This window comes from Corvus hawaiiensis, chromosome Z, assembly GCF_020740725.1.
Source record: "Corvus hawaiiensis isolate bCorHaw1 chromosome Z, bCorHaw1.pri.cur, whole genome shotgun sequence".
NCBI classification, from domain to species: domain Eukaryota; kingdom Metazoa; phylum Chordata; class Aves; order Passeriformes; family Corvidae; genus Corvus; species Corvus hawaiiensis.
In genome coordinates, this window is record NC_063255.1 from 30,002,544 (window position 1) to 30,020,763 (window position 18,220).

The 18,220-nt window shown below is 37.9% G+C and overlaps 1 long non-coding RNA gene across 1 annotated transcript in view; it reads right to left on the minus strand.

Moving 5' to 3' along the window:
* LOC125320547 overlaps positions 1–2,499 on the minus strand; it is a 32,935-nt gene extending 30,436 nt beyond the window's left edge. The window contains exon 1 of the long non-coding RNA XR_007201173.1: positions 2,399–2,499. This is a non-coding gene — a long non-coding RNA (uncharacterized LOC125320547). The remainder of the gene's footprint in view (positions 1–2,398) is intronic.
* Between the last annotated feature and the right edge of the window lie 15,721 nt (positions 2,500–18,220).

Below are 18,220 nucleotides of genomic sequence, written 5' to 3' on the forward strand. Positions count from 1 at the left end.
CAAAACATCACTAGGACTAACATTAGAAGAGTAGACATTCACAACAGGTTCAGGCAACTACATTTTGTAGACAAGGATGAAAAGAAAAACAATCAGGAGGTATGATATAATTACAGGGTAATAAAACTATAAATGTTGTTAATACATTAATTTAACATTTGCGTTTCTCATCTAGGTGTACAAATCCACAGATGTCCAATTATTACCATTTTAGTTTGGAAAAAGTAATTTTTTTGACTGATGCCTACCAATAGACACCTATTTTTTTCAGCAATGACAGAGAAGAAAAGGTATCAGCAATATTATGGAGGGAAGCTCATCTGAGTTACACAGTAAGGAAAAAGGATAAAATAAAACCTCCCATTAGGTCATAAAGATTTAATTTATCTGGGTATGAAAGCTGCCCTACTGGGAAAATTGTTTCTATAAAAAGTAGGAAGGGCGAAATGCTACTGCTACCCTAAGAAATGTCCCTGACATCCAACTTTCTGATTCCTTTCTGAACATTGGTGCTGAAATTCTGAAACCCTCGGAAAACATTGTTTCAGATGAGGGTCATAAAAAGCACCATTGTCACATTTGTCCTGGCTAAAACCTTGGCACTCTCACAGCAAATTTCCACAGACAGCAGAAGAAAGATCGTTCTGGCTTTACTTTTAAACGGAGAAGGGAAGTCAGCTAATGACAGTGTGAAGAGATGATGCTTGCAGGAATGGACGGTGTGACACAGAAGATCTGTAACATGTGGCAGGAAGGGTTGGGTGGGAGGGAACAGAGATGAAGGGACAGAAAAGGGGGGTAGATGCTGAATTTGTTCCAGGGAAGGACTGTTGAACACAAGGAAGGCTGCAAGAGCCAAGGATAGTTATGTAATTTGGAGAGGTGTCAGCTAATCCCGCACAAAATTCAGAGCAGGACCAAACTTTACAGCCAATGGAAAACTCACAGACGTTTGCCAGTTGCTGGTTTGAATAAAGTGGGAAACATAATCCTCTGAGAATACCAGACATTTGTATACCCAGAATAAGACTGAAATTTTTTTTTATTTGTTTCGTTAAAGCTACCTCTTCAAAGAAGAAGCACAATTGTTCTTCATTTACTTTATTTTTTTACTTGAAAAATACAAGGTAAAAATGCTTTGAATGAAGAAAGAAAAACATTAGCATTTAAATAGCTGATCCTCTGTGTTGAAGAGAGAGCTTATGTGTCTTTTTCTTGTTACAACAAATGCAAAGCTGCCATAAAGCACTCCGCCCCTTATTTAAAGTGAGAGGTTTTGGATATGAAAATCACCGGACGAAAAGACATTTATGCCGCCTACAGAAGACTGAGACATTCCAACTTATGTTCTATTTCACTTATCAACAATAATAACTATAATTAACTCATGGTTCTGCTGAAGTCTGAAAAGTTTGTTGCAATTTAAAAAAATAAAACAAACCAACACCAAAAATCCAAACCCCAACCAACAAACCTCCTGCAAAATGATATTTAAAAAATTTGGTACCTACACAGTACTGTCAGGAATTCTGTACAAGCTTGTTAGGAATAATCTTGAACGTCTGATAGGTAGGAGAGAAACCTCGAAGTGACAGCAATAAGATAAAAAAAAAGTAAGGTATAAAGATAGCCATTAGAGCAACAAGGTTTAGAGATTACCTTGTGAGGTTTAGGGATGCAATCCCATTTTGTCCTGTGGGATGGAATGAATGTATGCTGCTGTGAATTTCACTGTATTCTCCAGTTTCTGGAGAAACTGCTTCTCTGCTTTTCTTTTTCGCTTTTCTGCATAACTGTACATACTAGTTTAGTAGAAGTACTGTATTTTTCAAATGATCAAATGACCCTTTGCTGATTATCACTTTGAAAGCTCATTATTTAGGAATAAATAATAAGGGTGTCTGATGAGAGGAAACATAATTTAACCCTTCAATGCAGGCAGCAATCTTTTCAAAAGCCATTTTACCCCAGATTTTCCTTTCGAGAGAACACAGTACTTACTTACTTTCCTAAGAACAAGAAAATATCAGCTTTGAGCAACATTTGAAAAGAATATGAAAAACTGGATAAAAGTGGAAACAGTTGAAAAGCTGCAGTTTCTTATGTGCTTGTTATAAAATTTCATCGTCAGCACTTTCAAGAGTTACTATGCAAAGGATAACAGTGCCCTTTGCTAAAATGAATTCTCTGAGCAAATATTGCCACAGTTACTTAGAAGGATTGCTATATTTTTTTACCACACCACCTTAATAGAAAAAGGAAACTAATTTTAAAAAATGCTATAGAGAACTTAATCCAATAATATGTTTTTATAAAAATTTCCCTCTGTGTATATAAATATATATATATACACATAAATATAAATGTATATATATAAAAAAGTAAAACCCAGCCTTACCTACAGTGAAAAATCTTGCAGTCATGTAAGAATGAAGTGAGATGAAGCCCTTACTCATAAAGAGAATCAGATCACAAGAGAGAAGAAGGTGAAATCAGGAAGCTAGTTCCTACTTGAAAAACCAAAGCCGTGAGGAAGGTTCTAAGTTTGTCTATGAATCAGCCAAACATCTGATCTTTGGTGGTAATTAGGTGCTGGAAAATAAATGCATCTGGAATATTTTTCTGGAATAGGAGGTAGGAATATAATAGAAGCCACATAAAATAACAAAGCTCAGGAGCTTTTGGTAGATGACTTCTGTAAATGATTTAATAATTCCTTGGTAAAAATTAGAGACTATTGAACACAAAGGAAAGAAAGTTAAAATTTTAGCAGCAGACAATACTTTTTGATCTCCACAAGTAAAGGAAAAATGTGCAGAATTACTGAAATAGTAGTATTACATTTTTAATAATGAAAGTGCTCCAATTTAAAATGTTTGTCAGCTTTTTTATCATAGACATGATGAGCAGCTGGAGTGTAGGCTTTTTGCAGGCTTTCTGCAATTCACGGATAACACAGATGTCACAAACTGACAAGAAATGCGAAATACAAATCAAAGCTGAGGCACTTCCAATTTTCACAAATGCAACAAAAAGGTAAGTCCAGGCAAATCCAATTGTCTTGGTCTCCAAGTGCTCTGTAAATAAAGTCTGAGTGATGATGACTGTGACACTTCTATGCAAAAGAAGTAGAAAATAGGCATTTACTTGCCCCTTTTTGTACACAGTAGTATGTATATATGTATTATAGCTTTATCTTCTGTAGTGTATTTAAATTTTTTTTAACTGACTTGAAATATGAAAAATACTTAGAGATCTTTAGCTATTTGAACACCTTTCTGATACATATTACAGGAAGAGGTTAAAAGTACTCACAGAAGGAAATAGTCTTTTTATTTCAAGTTATTTAATTCCTCAAACTAAATAGAAGAACCAGAGATGCACCATTCCAATGGTGTATTTTCCTCTAAAATCAAAAGCATGTAGAACTGGGCTGTTTTATTGGCCCACTCCAGCCTGTGTATATTCAAACATTACTCACAAACTGGACGTTTGTGTCCTTTACAAATATCAGATTCCCAGCAGCAAAGTGGCTATTCTGTGACTTTGAAACATCCAATACTGTCTTAAGATACCAAAACAAACTGATAGTTGCCATCACCATTTATTTTTCCTTCAGTCAGCAAGTCCCTCTAAGAAGCATTACAAAACCACAAAGAAATATTACAAGGTACTGAATTGTAAACAGTCCTTCAACAACTGTACAAAAAGAAAATTTAAATCAATTCTGACCTCCTGAGAATGTGAATGATACATTCTGTGGATTGCTCTTCCTGCTAACAGATTTTAAGGGAAAGGCAGTGCCAAAATGCCGAGCAGCTACATGTCCTTATCACAGAAACATATTATTAGAGCAGACAGCAATCACACAGAAACATAGCGCAAACTGTCACAGTTTCTGAAAAACACTACTACAGATGACTCTAAGAAGGAAGAATACAAAAAGTACTATGCAGAGAGTAAAATGACACATGAGGAAAATCAAATTCTTCCAAGAGGAGGTCATGAACCTTCTCCACAACAACATGGAAGAAGGAGAGGGTGCCACAGAACTTTGAAGAGGGAAAAATAATTTCAACAGGAACAGGCCAAAAGTCAGTGCAAATGTTTTATTGCTCCAAAAAAGTGTGGACATTTAACATCCAAGAAAGCAGACTTGATGGAAACCTGCTAAAATCAGGTTTTTGGGGCACTTTTCCCTTACGTGGCTGAGCTGGAGACTGGTCCATGAGGAAAAGCAGCTGAGACTGGCTCAGTTGGCTAGAGCAGGGTCTAGTAAGACCAAGGTTGTGGGTTCAATCCCTAAGGCCCTTTGCTTGAAAGTTGGGTTTTATGATCCTGGTAGGCCCCTTTCAACTGAGGATATTCTGTTAATCTGTGGTGCCGGGCAGTAGTGCAGGATGGTAAGAATTGATTGTGGATTTCTTCTTCTCAGGACATGGGACAGCCATGACTCCTTTTCTGGACTCTTTATGGACAGTACTACCTCCTAAATATGATCCCACCCTAAGGCATAGTCCAGTCCACTTTCCATTAATGAAAAAGGGATTTTCTTTCAGTTCTAATTTAGATCTTTCTTAGATCAAGCAGATGCTTGCTCTCCCCTACTTGAACCTACAGCTAAATTCAAGGTCTATTGATGTCTCTGACATTCTAATCAGTAGCCTATTAGCTTGATTATAGGCCCAGTAGAGTAATTTGTTAAGATTTGAAATAAAACCTTCCATTCACCATCTCCGACTGCAGGGCTTCAGTCTGAACACGCAGAGACCAGGACTCAACTGCATGCAAATCATATAATTTATTATGTAATATAGTCACCTTCACACACAGAGGCCCCAGGTAGAGCCATCAGTCAGAGAAGGAAATCGCTAAGGGATGTGAATGGGGAATAAAGATTCCCTGCTCCACATAAATGTAAGTAAGGCAGTCCACCAGAGCCGGGCTGCCAACCACAGACCTTTCCATTCAAATGTACAGAGCAAAAGTGCTGGTTATTGGGGGATATCTTTCTGTGTTTCAGTCCCACAGCAGCACATAACTTGAGAAGAGCCTCCCATGGTCCCTACTGCCTACTCTGAGCAGCCCACACATTCCTCATGTACCCCTCATGCATCCCAACACAGTGCTTTGCCGACTCCTCACCGGTCCCTTCTTGGTAATGTTTGCTCTAACCACACCCAGTTTCAATTACAGGTAGACTGTGTTTTTAATCTTCATCAAAATGATTGTGTGTAGGTGGATTTTGAAAGGCCCTGGGCTCCTCTCTGTTTTGAACAAACTTCACTGCTGTACAGTGGTGCTCAGAGGTGCTCCTGGAACTGATGCTGAAGCTGGTGCACAGTGATTAGACACTTTACAGCTGCCTTTTGCAGAAGGGCTGGACTTTATTCGTGCTTTATTAATAAATCCTTGCACATCTTCTCCTCTCCCAGCTCTTTTAATGTATTCCATGGGCTATGATTCCATTCTACAATGCCTGCATAGACCCTGTGAGAATCACCTGAGGCTTCCATGGGAGAATCAACTGGGCCTTCCACGTAATTCTACCGAAGAGAGTAAACCATATTTTTCTGCTGGGTTTTTTAGAGCTAACTTACCAGCTCGCACTAACTGTCTCCTAATTTACATACCATCATATCTATTTGCTTATAGAGATGCAAAATGTCATTGGTGGCAGGAAGTCTGCATGTGGATCATTATTTCATCTATTTATGAAATCTCTCTCTTATGGTCCCTTCAGTCCTTAGTATCATGAAGATTTCCTTTTCTGCCTTAAGTTTATATTGATGAGATGACAAAAATACTGTCATTCCAGTGGCAGAGAAAACCTGACATCTGTTCCATTTGGGCTCTTCTTTTAATTTTCTTTAAAATTGTCCAGTCTTTGCAATTGTGTTACCTGTGCCCATTTGTTGTTGTTGTTGTTGTTTGGTTGGTTTGTTTTTGCTTTTTTCCACTAGGGCCAGCCATGACTAAATGATGGCAGGGAAGCAAGTCCAAATATGCTTTATATTAATTTTCACTCACCTCATCTGATTAGCAGCTATTCTGGGAATAAGGAGGAAATTTTCCACATGCTGGAATTTTCAGAAGCATATTTACGATATGAAATTATTTTTGGAGATTTCTTACTTCACTGAAGAGCAAATTGCCTCTCTGATGATCTGTTGTTTAAAAAGAAATACATGTGAGATATACAGTGATATATACGGACACAAACCCACAGCTGGGATGGATTCCACTCCAAAAGGCACATGGTTCAACCCAAAGAACACCATGGCATGTATCCATCATTCTGGAGATGCTTCCACACACCTGAAGCCACATCTCGTGTAAAGAGACAAGCCGGTGCACAAAGGTGGTAGTAGGTGTTTCATAGGGTGATAGCCTCACAGATTCCTTATGTCACTAAGAGCACTGAGTCATAAGTACCAAAATCAGCCCTCTGTAATTCCCCAGCTGTGAAGGAGCAGCACAAATCCTGATTTGGACTTGGTGAATACTGATGGGCTGTCTCCTCAAGAGTGCTCAAGGCCGCTCTCAGGGCCAGATCAGCTGTGTATGCAGAGAACAAACCTGTCAGTGCAGTCCCAAACCCAGGCAAGAACTACTTTCCTTTAGCCTGTCTGGTATGTGACAGATGGACTTGTGCTGTCTGGAGGCCATCAGGTGCACTTAGACATGCTGACTTCAAAACCACTATGTGGAGCAGAAGATCTGAAAAACATGCTTATTCCCAGGCTTTTCTCAATCACCTGAGAGTACCATAACAGCAAAAATTCATCTTTGGCAGTTGAATCTCTTTTGCAGTAAATATTTTGGATATATTTTCTCAGACAGGACAGTCATACAATTCTATTTGTGAAAAGCCTAGCAAGCCAGAAATGGGCGTCTGGTGTCCCTTAAAACACTCTATCAAGATCCATTAGCAGACGACATTCAGCAGATGGTGGTGTTTTCTAGAAGATAACTTCTGTTATCCCAGGCTTTTTCTCTCATACTTCAGGCTCTCGCATAACTTGTTCATTGTGTTACCAAAAATCTGCTAAAATAAAAAAAAACCTCCTAAATACCAATGTAGCATTAAGAAGCAGGCATCCTATATTTGGCCAGATGCATGGGGGAATAGCTCCTCCCAAATCCATGCATGCTGAATACAGGAAAGTTCCTGTTTATATGTGTTCAATACTCATTGGTTGTCCCAGACTAAACATACACATGATAATAATTTCCCTGAAATCATTAACATATTTCCCCTCCCCTTTTTGCATGCATTGTTCTGTCCTCAGGGTCTCCTTAGTGGTCCCTGGTGTTCAGACCCCAATGTTCCAGATGACCTGGCTGAGTTGGCAGGGCACTGGGGCTGGTGAACTTCCAGTTCTCCTTCTTACACAATGGGTATTATACAGTTCCATAGGTCAGTAGTTTCAGAGAAGAAGGATTGTGTTAGCTCACCAGGTGTAGAAAATTTATCATCTGGTAACAATTGCAAAATGAGACTGTTCTCTTCTTACGGCATCCTAGTATGTCTTGGTAGTTAAATACTACCAAGAGACACGAATGTTATTGATGTGACTCATTTTTCAATGGCAGCGAGTTAACAAAATCATTCCCTTTCCACCACTGATACGCAACAGATAGGACGGTTACTGTCTGTCAACATGTAATATACTAACTGCTCTGGTGCAATTGTCGGTGTTCTTTGAAGACAGAAATTACATAAAAAGAAGAAACAACACTTTCTCAGCTGTGATTACTTGGAAAGATAAATAAGTTTGCCCAAGATGGGAAAGTGACCATGAACACCAGTTTGAAATCTAAATCTAAAGAGTTGGATGAGCGTCAGGATTTCTCCTTCTGTCCCAGGCCAACTACTCATTACTGACAAGTCACAGACCCAGTAACTACAAGATTTTCTGGTGACTCATATCCACAAAAATCCCAGGCATGCAACATCTAATGAGTAAATCCTCAAATGAGCTTAGTCATTGTGTCACCAAGACCCTGCAGAAGGATGTTGAAGAGACAAAAATTTTACATGCGTATCAGCATGTGGACATGGGAAAGTGCATTATATTTTACTAAATTCCTTCCACAGGACATGGGAAAATCTATTACTTTTCTTGATTTTGTTAGATAGACCAGCAGTGTGAGGAAAAACAGTTCTGTGGGAAGCCATAAAACTGTTGGAGTTCAGATACGAAGACCAACATCTTTGAAAAAGAGGGGGAGGCCCATAGAAATGGCCCAAGTATAACAAGTGTCAGACTTACAAGGTGTTAGGGGATGAGATGATATCATGGAATCTCCAGAGGTGTCACAATACGGATGCAATAGCTTGGTGCCTATTGACTACACAAAAGGGAATTTGGAGTTCCCTGTTTTTGAGAGATGTCTTCTAAAACATACAGCTTACACATAATTTTGAGGTGGGTTGATCAAGAAAGCATCAAGCTGGGAGTTTTTCAAAATGCTTCTGTTTCATTAGAAAATGACAATTCATTGAAAATAAATATTTGCCAGGAAAATGATGTCTCTTTGTATAATTTTCACCCAGCCTTACAGAACATTCGGTTTAAACGTTTGAAACTAAGATTATCTTATTTAATTTGGAGAAAAGTCTATATTATAAGTAAAACTAAACTGAATTTCTTTAAACTTAAAAATCTTTTATGTGTAAGTTGTCAAACCTGATGGAGAGTTCCAGTGCTATGAAAACATCTCTAATAATATAAACCATTATTACTTTTCAATGTTTATTTGTAAAAACAATCCATATGTTTATTTTTTGGAAGAAATTAAGTGTTATTTAGTTCATTTGCAAGCTGTACTCAGATTAGAAAATACTATGAGGTGAGGTAGGTTTGTCTATTAAAGGGCAAAGACACAAATACATCTTCTGTATCATTGCAAGGCGAAAGTTAGAGATCTTCTAAAAGAGAAGCCAGGCGTAAGTCTTTAATTTCACTACTACGTGTCCACCCCAACTCAGAACCAACACACTGTTTAGACACCTGCCCAGAAAAACAGAAATAAAAATTAAATAAAAATCTAAATCAGATAAAGTAGAGCCTGAAATGGCCCAATGCAAGCAATTCTGGTTTGGTAAATAAATAAAAATATGGAGGACATTTTTTTTAAGTAGATGGAGGGAGGAGGAGGAGAAAAACCTCAGCTGCAAGGAGTATTACCTGAGTCATCATGTAATTAAGGTCTGTGGGCTAATTTTGGATCTGTTCCACATGCTTTGCACCAGCTCCAGTGGTACTATACATTTCAAAACCTACCTCAGCTACCCACCAAATGATGCCTTTGACATAAGGAAATTTTTAAACATGCCCCCCATAGCTGTTGTGTAAGGCGCAGGGCCAGTGAAAGTAAATGTGTTTTGAGACACTGAGCATCCAACTAGTCTCACTTCTGGGGTGGTCCCTTGGGGACACAGGCAGTGGATGTTAAATTAATTATCTCATGGCTACTTTAATTTACACTGGCAATTGTTATCAGTAGCATCAAAATACGGCACATAAATATTATGAACCAGAGACTAACCACAGGAAGAAAGCAAACTTCACTTCGTGCCTGCAGGTAAGACTGTTCATGAATGCAAAACTAATAGACTGATTCTTTTAAAACAAGTCTCTTCCTTAGATTGCGAGATGATATACAAAAGGAGCTGAGTTTCGACTGAATCCACTTAACTCTGAGTTAAGTAAGCCAACACTTGAGCAAGGAATGTGAAAGGAGAAGACAGAAAACAGAAAGGATCTTTTTTTGAAGATAAGTGATGCTATGCAAAGGGCCTTGTTTCTGTAAAAAGTTTGCAACAGCATGAATGAGTAATAAAAGAGAAGGAAACAAGGAGGGCAGTTCTGCCTTGCCACCTTGAGGACTTTCTGGTAAACCCAAATTTGCCTCCTATCAAGAACCTTGAGTGAGGTGCCAGAAGCTGTACAATAGTATGCAGTATTGTGATGGTACCACAAAAACCTTAAGTCCATAGGACATCTTAGAGATTCCTAATAATCCAGAATTCTCACTGAAGCCCAAACTTTGCACAGAGAAAGATGTTCCTTTGTCCTTCCCAGCCCTAACTACCCAATCTGCAAAAAGTCCCAAAGCCCCATGATCCACTGTCAGCAAGTACCAAACTGTGCCTTTTAGAAGGAAACAAAGCAGCTTGCTCCTAGTATTGAAAATTTTACCCAAATAATAACTGGGAAGGGTTATCTGAGGGGAAACAAAAAAGAAAATAATTTCTGTAATGAAGGCTGTATTCCAGTTTGCATCTTTTTCTGGCAGTATAACACATGAGACCCTGCAATTTAACAATCATGATGGATATTGGTAAATTCTAGCCATTTCTCACCAGATATCCTGATTAAGTAATAGTTACTAATTTTAAAATTTTAGTCACCAAATAAACTGTTTGACATATACCAGTAATCACTCTGAAACAACATGTTTTTTCAACTGCTCAATTTACCCCAAATATCTGCACCAGTTACCTTAGACAAGGAAGTACGAAAAACCTTAACATAATGAAGGGGTAAATATGTGTACAGGGGTATATATAATATTTTTATGTATATATTCACACATGCACAGACACATACCCAAAAATACTTCACTGAAGTGTACTGAGTTTTCAAGAGAACTTGGCACTACTGAAAGATTAGTATAAATGAACCTGGAAAATGGTTGTCAAATAAGGCAAACCGAGGCAAAGAACAACATATACAATATTAAATACTTTGAGCTGACTGAGTTGCTTGCTTGGACTTGCAGGAGAAACCTGAAAACTGAGATATAGTCAGTATGAAACAGCACTTAAGAGTTTTGTCTCCTACTAATGCATATTTTATTATTTATATTAATTATGGCTTCCAATGATGGATAATCTTCAAAGAGGTATAGAAAAATCTCTGAGAGAGACGTTGAGTAAAAGGAATAGATTGGGTACAGTCACAAATCAAGGGGTGGGGTGAGGAAACAATCTTGGCTCTGTGGGACAAACACTCAACAGCATGAGGGGGCTAAACACGGCAGTGAGTCAGAGACAAGGCAGATTTTCTCCTAGGGGAAAAGGAGGGGAACATCAAGGACTGGTGCAGGAAGCAATCTGAAAGTAAGAGTTGGTCTGACGTGGAGAAGAAGAAAAATTTAGAAGATCTGTGGGTGGCAGAGCAGGGAAGCAATGTCATTGTTGAAATGACTGAAAATTCAGATTTTGTGATCTGCAAATCTAAGTCATCCCCTAGAGGTTTGTGATCCTCACTGCTGGCTGTAGGTAGTGTATTAGATAACACCTACTTCACGGTTTCAGGCAGGAACCCAAAGAAAACTCGAAAAAAAGGAGTTTCCAGAAAATCAACATATAAAACATACTCAGAAAAATGTAGAAATTTTCCTGGTCTTCACTGGTACAATGTGTCCTCAGGCTTGGCCACTACTGCCTGAAAAGAAAGGAAGAGAAAAATGCCATTACAAGTCATTACACAAAGTCCTGATATTTTATAACCTTATATTCTCCATAAGTGGTACAACCACTGTCCTTGCCTGGTTTCCAGCAAACAGACGAGAACAAACTGAACAGGTAGTAATGACCTTAATCAAAAGGAAAAGCCACTGGCTGTTTACATCCATCTATATCTTGGCTAAAGAGCAGAACAATACTGGACCTTATTAAAAGACAGATTGCACCTGGCTGTATGTCAAAAGACAAGAGTCTACAAAGCAAACTCTTTGTCTGAGCATCTATCTGTCTTCTGAAGTTATCACGGTGTGTCATGACTGCAGCATGGCCCTGCTGCATGAGCTGGTGAAGTTGCACTCAAAGAGAAGGACAGAGAAAGGAATCAGACCCCCTTCATCTCCTTTCCTGTTAGAAAGGCTGCTTTCAGCCTGAATCTGTGGGAGTTCTTGTTAGGTGTCACCTCCTGCTTCTCCTGCTAGGTGTATGAATACTAAGGCAGATGGATGTGAACCAGAAACAGTAGACAATTCCCTTCTCACGCTTTGGAATGACAGTGTGAGATAACTCCATCTCACTTTATGAACCTAATTCAGAGCTGAATTTTATTGAACACTTAAGTTTGACTATTTCTCATCTGTTAAAAGGAGGTATATCATGGCTTTCAATTTAATAGACAGTTGTATTCAAGCCCTATTAGTTGACCATTTGATGAATAAGAGCATCAAATAGGTCACTTGATGATTAGTTCTTCCTGACTTTCAAAGTTCTTGTCACGTTCCATCAGTATCAGAAAACCTCTTCATCCTTCTATCGCCAGGAAATTTGGGATTCAGAGTGAGATAAAAAAAACATCACTGCTGTGATCTATCTTACTTAGTATAATAAAGAAACCACTCCTTCAAGCTCCTTAGCAAAGGAGGCTTGAGGCTGTTCCATGTGAAGGTAAAAAGATCCATGGGGCTTTCCCATGAAGAACACTGGACAACCATCATGTCCCTGCTTTTAACTGGCACCCACCCCTCTGTTGATTCCTGAGGGTTCTAAAATTAATTACTGGTGCTCTGGAGGAGTTAGGGCAACCTCTGAAATTGAGTCCTTTGAAGAATTGCATTCCAAGGAGCAGCAAATAGCACAGTTGTGCCAGAGTCTGGACCATCGTATGAGTACAATGCATTTAGAGGTAACCACTTTCTGTCAAACACAACCCTGCAAAAAAAGAAAGACTCTCTGCTTAGCCTCTGGTAGAGCAGGCACAGAAAAAAAAGAGAAATTGCACACTAATAGCTCTTAAAGCTCCTTCATACTCTGTTTATCTCACAGAAATGTATTAATTCTGTTATGACTAAAATAAAATAGGTAGAGAGGACTAGGAAACTGAAGTCAAATGCACAGATCCATAGTTCTTCAGCAGATTAGGTAGCATTCGGAAACAGGAGTCTCCATCATGATAAGGAATGCTACTAGTACCTTTACTTGGCAAGAACATGTGCCAGAATAGTATTGAAAATTTTCCTGTCTGGTCACAAAAACTGGTTTTGTACAATAACGACAACAACAAAAACCAACCAAAAATACCCCAAAAAAACAACCAACCAAAAAATACTTTTGACAGGCCTCAATGGAAGGGATCACTTCAAAACAACTGAATTTAAGAACTCTTTTAACTGTGCATTGATTTATGAACTATAGTGTTGTTAAAAAAAAAAAAAAATCAAGAAAAGCAAATATTAAACTCCAGAGCTGAAATACTAACTATGAGTAAAATACAAGCCTGAGCAGGGTACAGCATTTCATTTATGCAGTATTTACACTTTCACATACTCTTCCAACAAGTGTGGTAACATAAGCAGGCCTGCTCTGCACAAGGATAAACTTCAAAGAAAATGTTGAATTCTGTAGTCCATATGAATATTGTTACCTCAAGGTCTGACTCTCTCCCTGCTTTTGCATTTTACACAATAACAGTTTACCGTTTAAGTCAGCAAGAAGAAATAACATGACAGCAAGACGGCGCCCATTCTGCTTGCAGGTTGCTTGTATTAAAAAAAAAAAAAAGTGGTTGCCTATAATTTAGTAAAGTACACAAATGCTCTGCAAACCAAATGAGCAAATCCTCAGTAAGAGATAATAGTCTGCATAGCACAAGCAGTTTGCTCTAGGTGCTGCAATGATTAGTTTCTATTTTTTAGGTCTTAACATAGCCTGGGATGGACACCGACTGCTCTCAAGCAAAGGACATCTGCTTTTAATTAAAGAGAACAGTCACAAGATAACTTAATTGTCATCAAGTTATTAGTGCTATTAGGCATGGATACGTAGCACTACACAACAAACTGACAAGTAAACCCCAAACCTACATGTGTTTCTTTTGGAAAGAGTACTGCATAACACTCAGATTAAAGCATGTGTAAGTTTAAATATAAAAGAGATATTATTAATGGTTTTTTACTTTCATTTCAGTGAGATTCATCATATCCTTCAAATGGAGGGTGGACATCAATCTGTGTTTTCTCTGTGATGACTTAGTAATTTTTCACTCCAGAAAGTAATTCTTAGAGAAGAGTTCCCCTGTGTTGGTGAAGGACTTGGCATTGGGTGAGGTCATGATTTCTTATATGTGCTCAAAACTTAGAGCACAAGTATAAAAGCCTGTACTGGCTTTCACCTTAAAAGTATATTTGTACCTCACATGAGTTCTATCCACAATTTCCATCAACTTCTGCTTTTATATGTATTTCACATATATTTCAGTAGTATTTCTCCCTTTTAATTCGTCAAAAAATTTTTTTCTTATAGTCGTTTTTTTGTCTTTGAGGCATAAACTAAAAAAGAGTGGATCAACATTTTCTTTTTCTGTGGTCCTTGAACTAGAATAATCGGTTGAGACTTCATATAAAACTGATAGAAAATGAACACAAATTTTACCATGCCTAGGACAAGTGAAAATATATTTTGTGATTTAAAGCAAAATCCAGCTTAAAAGCCAATAGTCTCTCAGAACATTTACAATACAAATATTGCCACAAATGCATAAAAATCTATGAAGTCAATAATCTAGAAATAAGATAAAAATTTAGACTGGATATCTAGGTACTTAAACATTCAAGCTGTAAGAAACATAAAGTAGATAAATAACTAAAAACAGCATAATTATTTTTAATAGTTAGAAAGAAATGTTTCTAACAAAATGGGGGGATCCAAACCCCAGAAAAAAAAGGCTCATAAAAGAGGATAAATAGAAAAAGAAAGAGAGAAATCCATCAGATAGGTTGGAGGTTGCTACAGCATACCTCTATATTCAGGGATCACAGAGTGGTTTGGGTTGTAAGGGCCCTTCAAGATCACCCAGTTCCAACTCCCCTGCTGTGGGCAGAGACACGTTCCTCTAGACCAGTGTGTTCAAAGCCCCATCTGGCCTTGAACCCTTCTGAAAGCAGATCTTTCTGTAAAGGACAAATTTTTTTTTAACTTGGCATTTTTAGGTGCCAGAATATCACTAAAGGCCAAGTCTGAGTAAAAACAAAAGTAGTTATTATATGAGAAAATTGGACAGTTATGGGAAAATCAGTAAGTGTTCTAAAAAAATGAAGTTTATTTTGACAAAACGACAAGAAAAAAAGAAGAAAAAAGGGAGTTGGGTTATTTAACCTCTGGGCAGAAATTTTTAACAGAAACAAAATAAACAGAAAGTTATCATGATAACTTCATTTTTGAAAAGATTTCCTCTGGGAAATACCAATACAAATAATACCTATGGGGAAGAAAATTCTATACTCAGTCTAAGTACTAACCTTTTACTTCTATGTTGATTGGAAAAGAGAACACATGTAAGGAGTAAGACCAGATATAAGCTGTCATCTAGAAAAGAGTACCACCTACTCCAAAAATTTCATGCCTGAAGTGTAGCTCTTTTAACATAACCCTAGCAAAGCTATTTTTCATACATGGTATTATCAACATCAGTAGACCAAGAGCTGAAAGAACCAAAAATTATCTAAAATTATGTCCTGATCTAGCAATGCACTTAAATGTGTGCATAACCCTAGGGGCAACAGCAGTCCAATTCACCACAGCAGCAATATGCAGCAACATGCTAGAAGACTTTGCTGGATACGTTTCAGTCACACACTGGAAAGCTCTCACCCACAAAGAAAATTACTACGAAATTTTATTTCTTTATACAATCTTCCTATACAAGGGGTCTTTGTCAAGAAAAAAAAAATTACAAATAGAAACCAAATCAACCCCTTTTCAGAAAATTGGTAGGGAACCATTCTAAACCCCAAAGCACTGTGGGGTGGTACAAAACACTACTTCCTTTCTGCTTTCTTCCAAACAAGGAGTAAATTTTCCCCGTTCTGAAAACACTGGTCAGTTTTGGGGTGGTCAGGCCTTAGTGAGGTCCTTGCCACACCGCCAAGGCTGCTGGCAGCAGCACCTGCTTCACAGACAGACCAGCTCAGAAGCCCTAAAGCCACAGATTGCTACTGCAATCCCACTTAGTGCATAATATGGCACTTCATTTGTCTAGAAGGCTCTGAGAAGAGTTAATTTGGTGTCAGCTAGGGCAGGATTAGCTACCGGATACTTCTATAGTTGCTGCCCCCTCTGGTCACACGTCAGCCAGTGATGCTGCCTGGACACCCTTCTAGTCCAGTGGCAGCTCCCAGGCCTTTCTCACCCACCTCTTCCCAGCATGTTTTGACAGGCCACAAGTATAAATCAAAGTACAGTGATGAGACTTTGCTTTCAAAAAAAAAAAAAAAAAAAAAAAATCACTAAGTGAAGCATGTTAGCTTCTTAATAAAGAAGTATAAGGAAAATATAAATGTACATCACGTGGATAAAAAGGTGTTTTAGCACACACATACACATATTATTAGTCCTGACACTATATTTACAATTTAAATATGAATTTAATTTATGCTATTTTTTCTTTTTTATGTCATATTTTGACAGCAAAATTATATCAGTCACAAAGTTCTCACCATTTTAATGTTAATATGTATTTTGTTTGCATTTGCTAACAATGAACAGGAGTTCTAAAGCATTTTACCTGTAAGAAAATTTATATTAATATTGTAGTATTAAATTAAAATCTACATGCCTATTTACAGATGTTCCTCTTCTCTGTCTTTCCCAACAGAGAACCTCAGTTCTGCTAAATGTAGTCAGAAGAGAAATTTTGGTTACAAGAACAATTACAAAGATACCCATTAAATAAATAGTTTAAAAGCCGAAGTACAATTAAAATGAAGACAAACAATCAGAAAAAGCGACCACTTTCTATAAATTTGGCATTGTACATCTCTTTGGTGGAGTATCTTTCATAGGCCTGAGCTTCAGTAAATGATTTGTACTGCATATAAGCTAAAGCAAGCCCTAAGGACACAGAACAACTGTAAGTATAATGAAGTCTAACTATAAATCTTTACTGCCTTTACCTTGCGAACTTTAGTGTACCAATGCAGTTCTTCAAGGTTTTTTTACCTCCTTGCACATACAGATATTTCACAGAGGCCAATGAAATTTCTGCAAGGAGGGAGACTCAATATAATCACACTTCAGAACTTGCTTACAAGTTAGGATTTACAAAACTGCATGCACTATATATATGCACTATGCTGTATACATACTGCATCGAGCTTCTGCTGTTCTCTTCACTATTGTTTTGTAACTAATAATAAAAAAAAAAAAAAATCTCCAAACTTTGCATATTAAGGATATGTAGAATTTCTGTTTTTTAGAGAAGAAGAAATAAAAGGGGAAGTAGGCATTACAGGTATCTTGATGTCCTCGACTATGATGGCCCAGTGCCAGAATCTAAAAGATCATGCACTAGGACAAATAGAAGTTAATTACTGTGCATAAACCTAGTTCTTTTTATGACTCATTCATTCTCAATGAGGATTTCCTTATGCCAACTCTTAAAACAGTACAGTCATTGCACTTTTGACAATTAATGCAAATTCCAGAGGTCTGCTGCCGTCAGAAATGACAACACCTATCCAGTGTTGAAACTTGAGTATTTTTTTCCAACTGCCAAAAGAGACAGTTATATGACATTTGCTGCTTTATCCTGTGGTCTCTATTCATAAGAGTACTTTGTCTGTTTAATGACTTTGACGCAGATGCTCTTGAGTTGAAACTGTTACAATGTACAGGCTTTCTTCAGGGTGACAGAGCATGGGGAATCTCAAGCATGTCCTGCAGAACTTTAACAAGAGCTTGGAAAGGTACTTTATAAATCTTCACCAACCCAAGTCACAGAGCAGACACATTTTGCTGCCTACTCCCTAGCACAATGTCCCATTCCCTATTTGGCCCTCCCTTAATACAATTTATGCTTTAAGGCTTGGATCCATAATACAAGGAAGACAGTCTGAATATTGCTAACTCTTTGTACAAAAGTTGTGCAACTTTTTTAGAGTCAACAAATCAAGAGCAGAAAGGAAAAATTGTGCTGTCACTGTATCTGGTGGCAACCCCACAAATTCCCTCCCTCCCATAAACAAGCCCAGGAACAACAGCATCTACAGAAAACCCATGTATCTTGTGATGGTTGAACTCTGTTTAAACAGAAACAGGTCCACAGTTGTATAGAAGAGAGAGTTCCTGATTTCGTTTTGCCAGGACAGTATCTGATGTGGGTCTCTCAGAAGTGCTATCACACAGGCATCATTTTTCAGAGACTCTCTGCCACTCCTGATAGAGAAGATATGGCATCCATGGATAAATTTG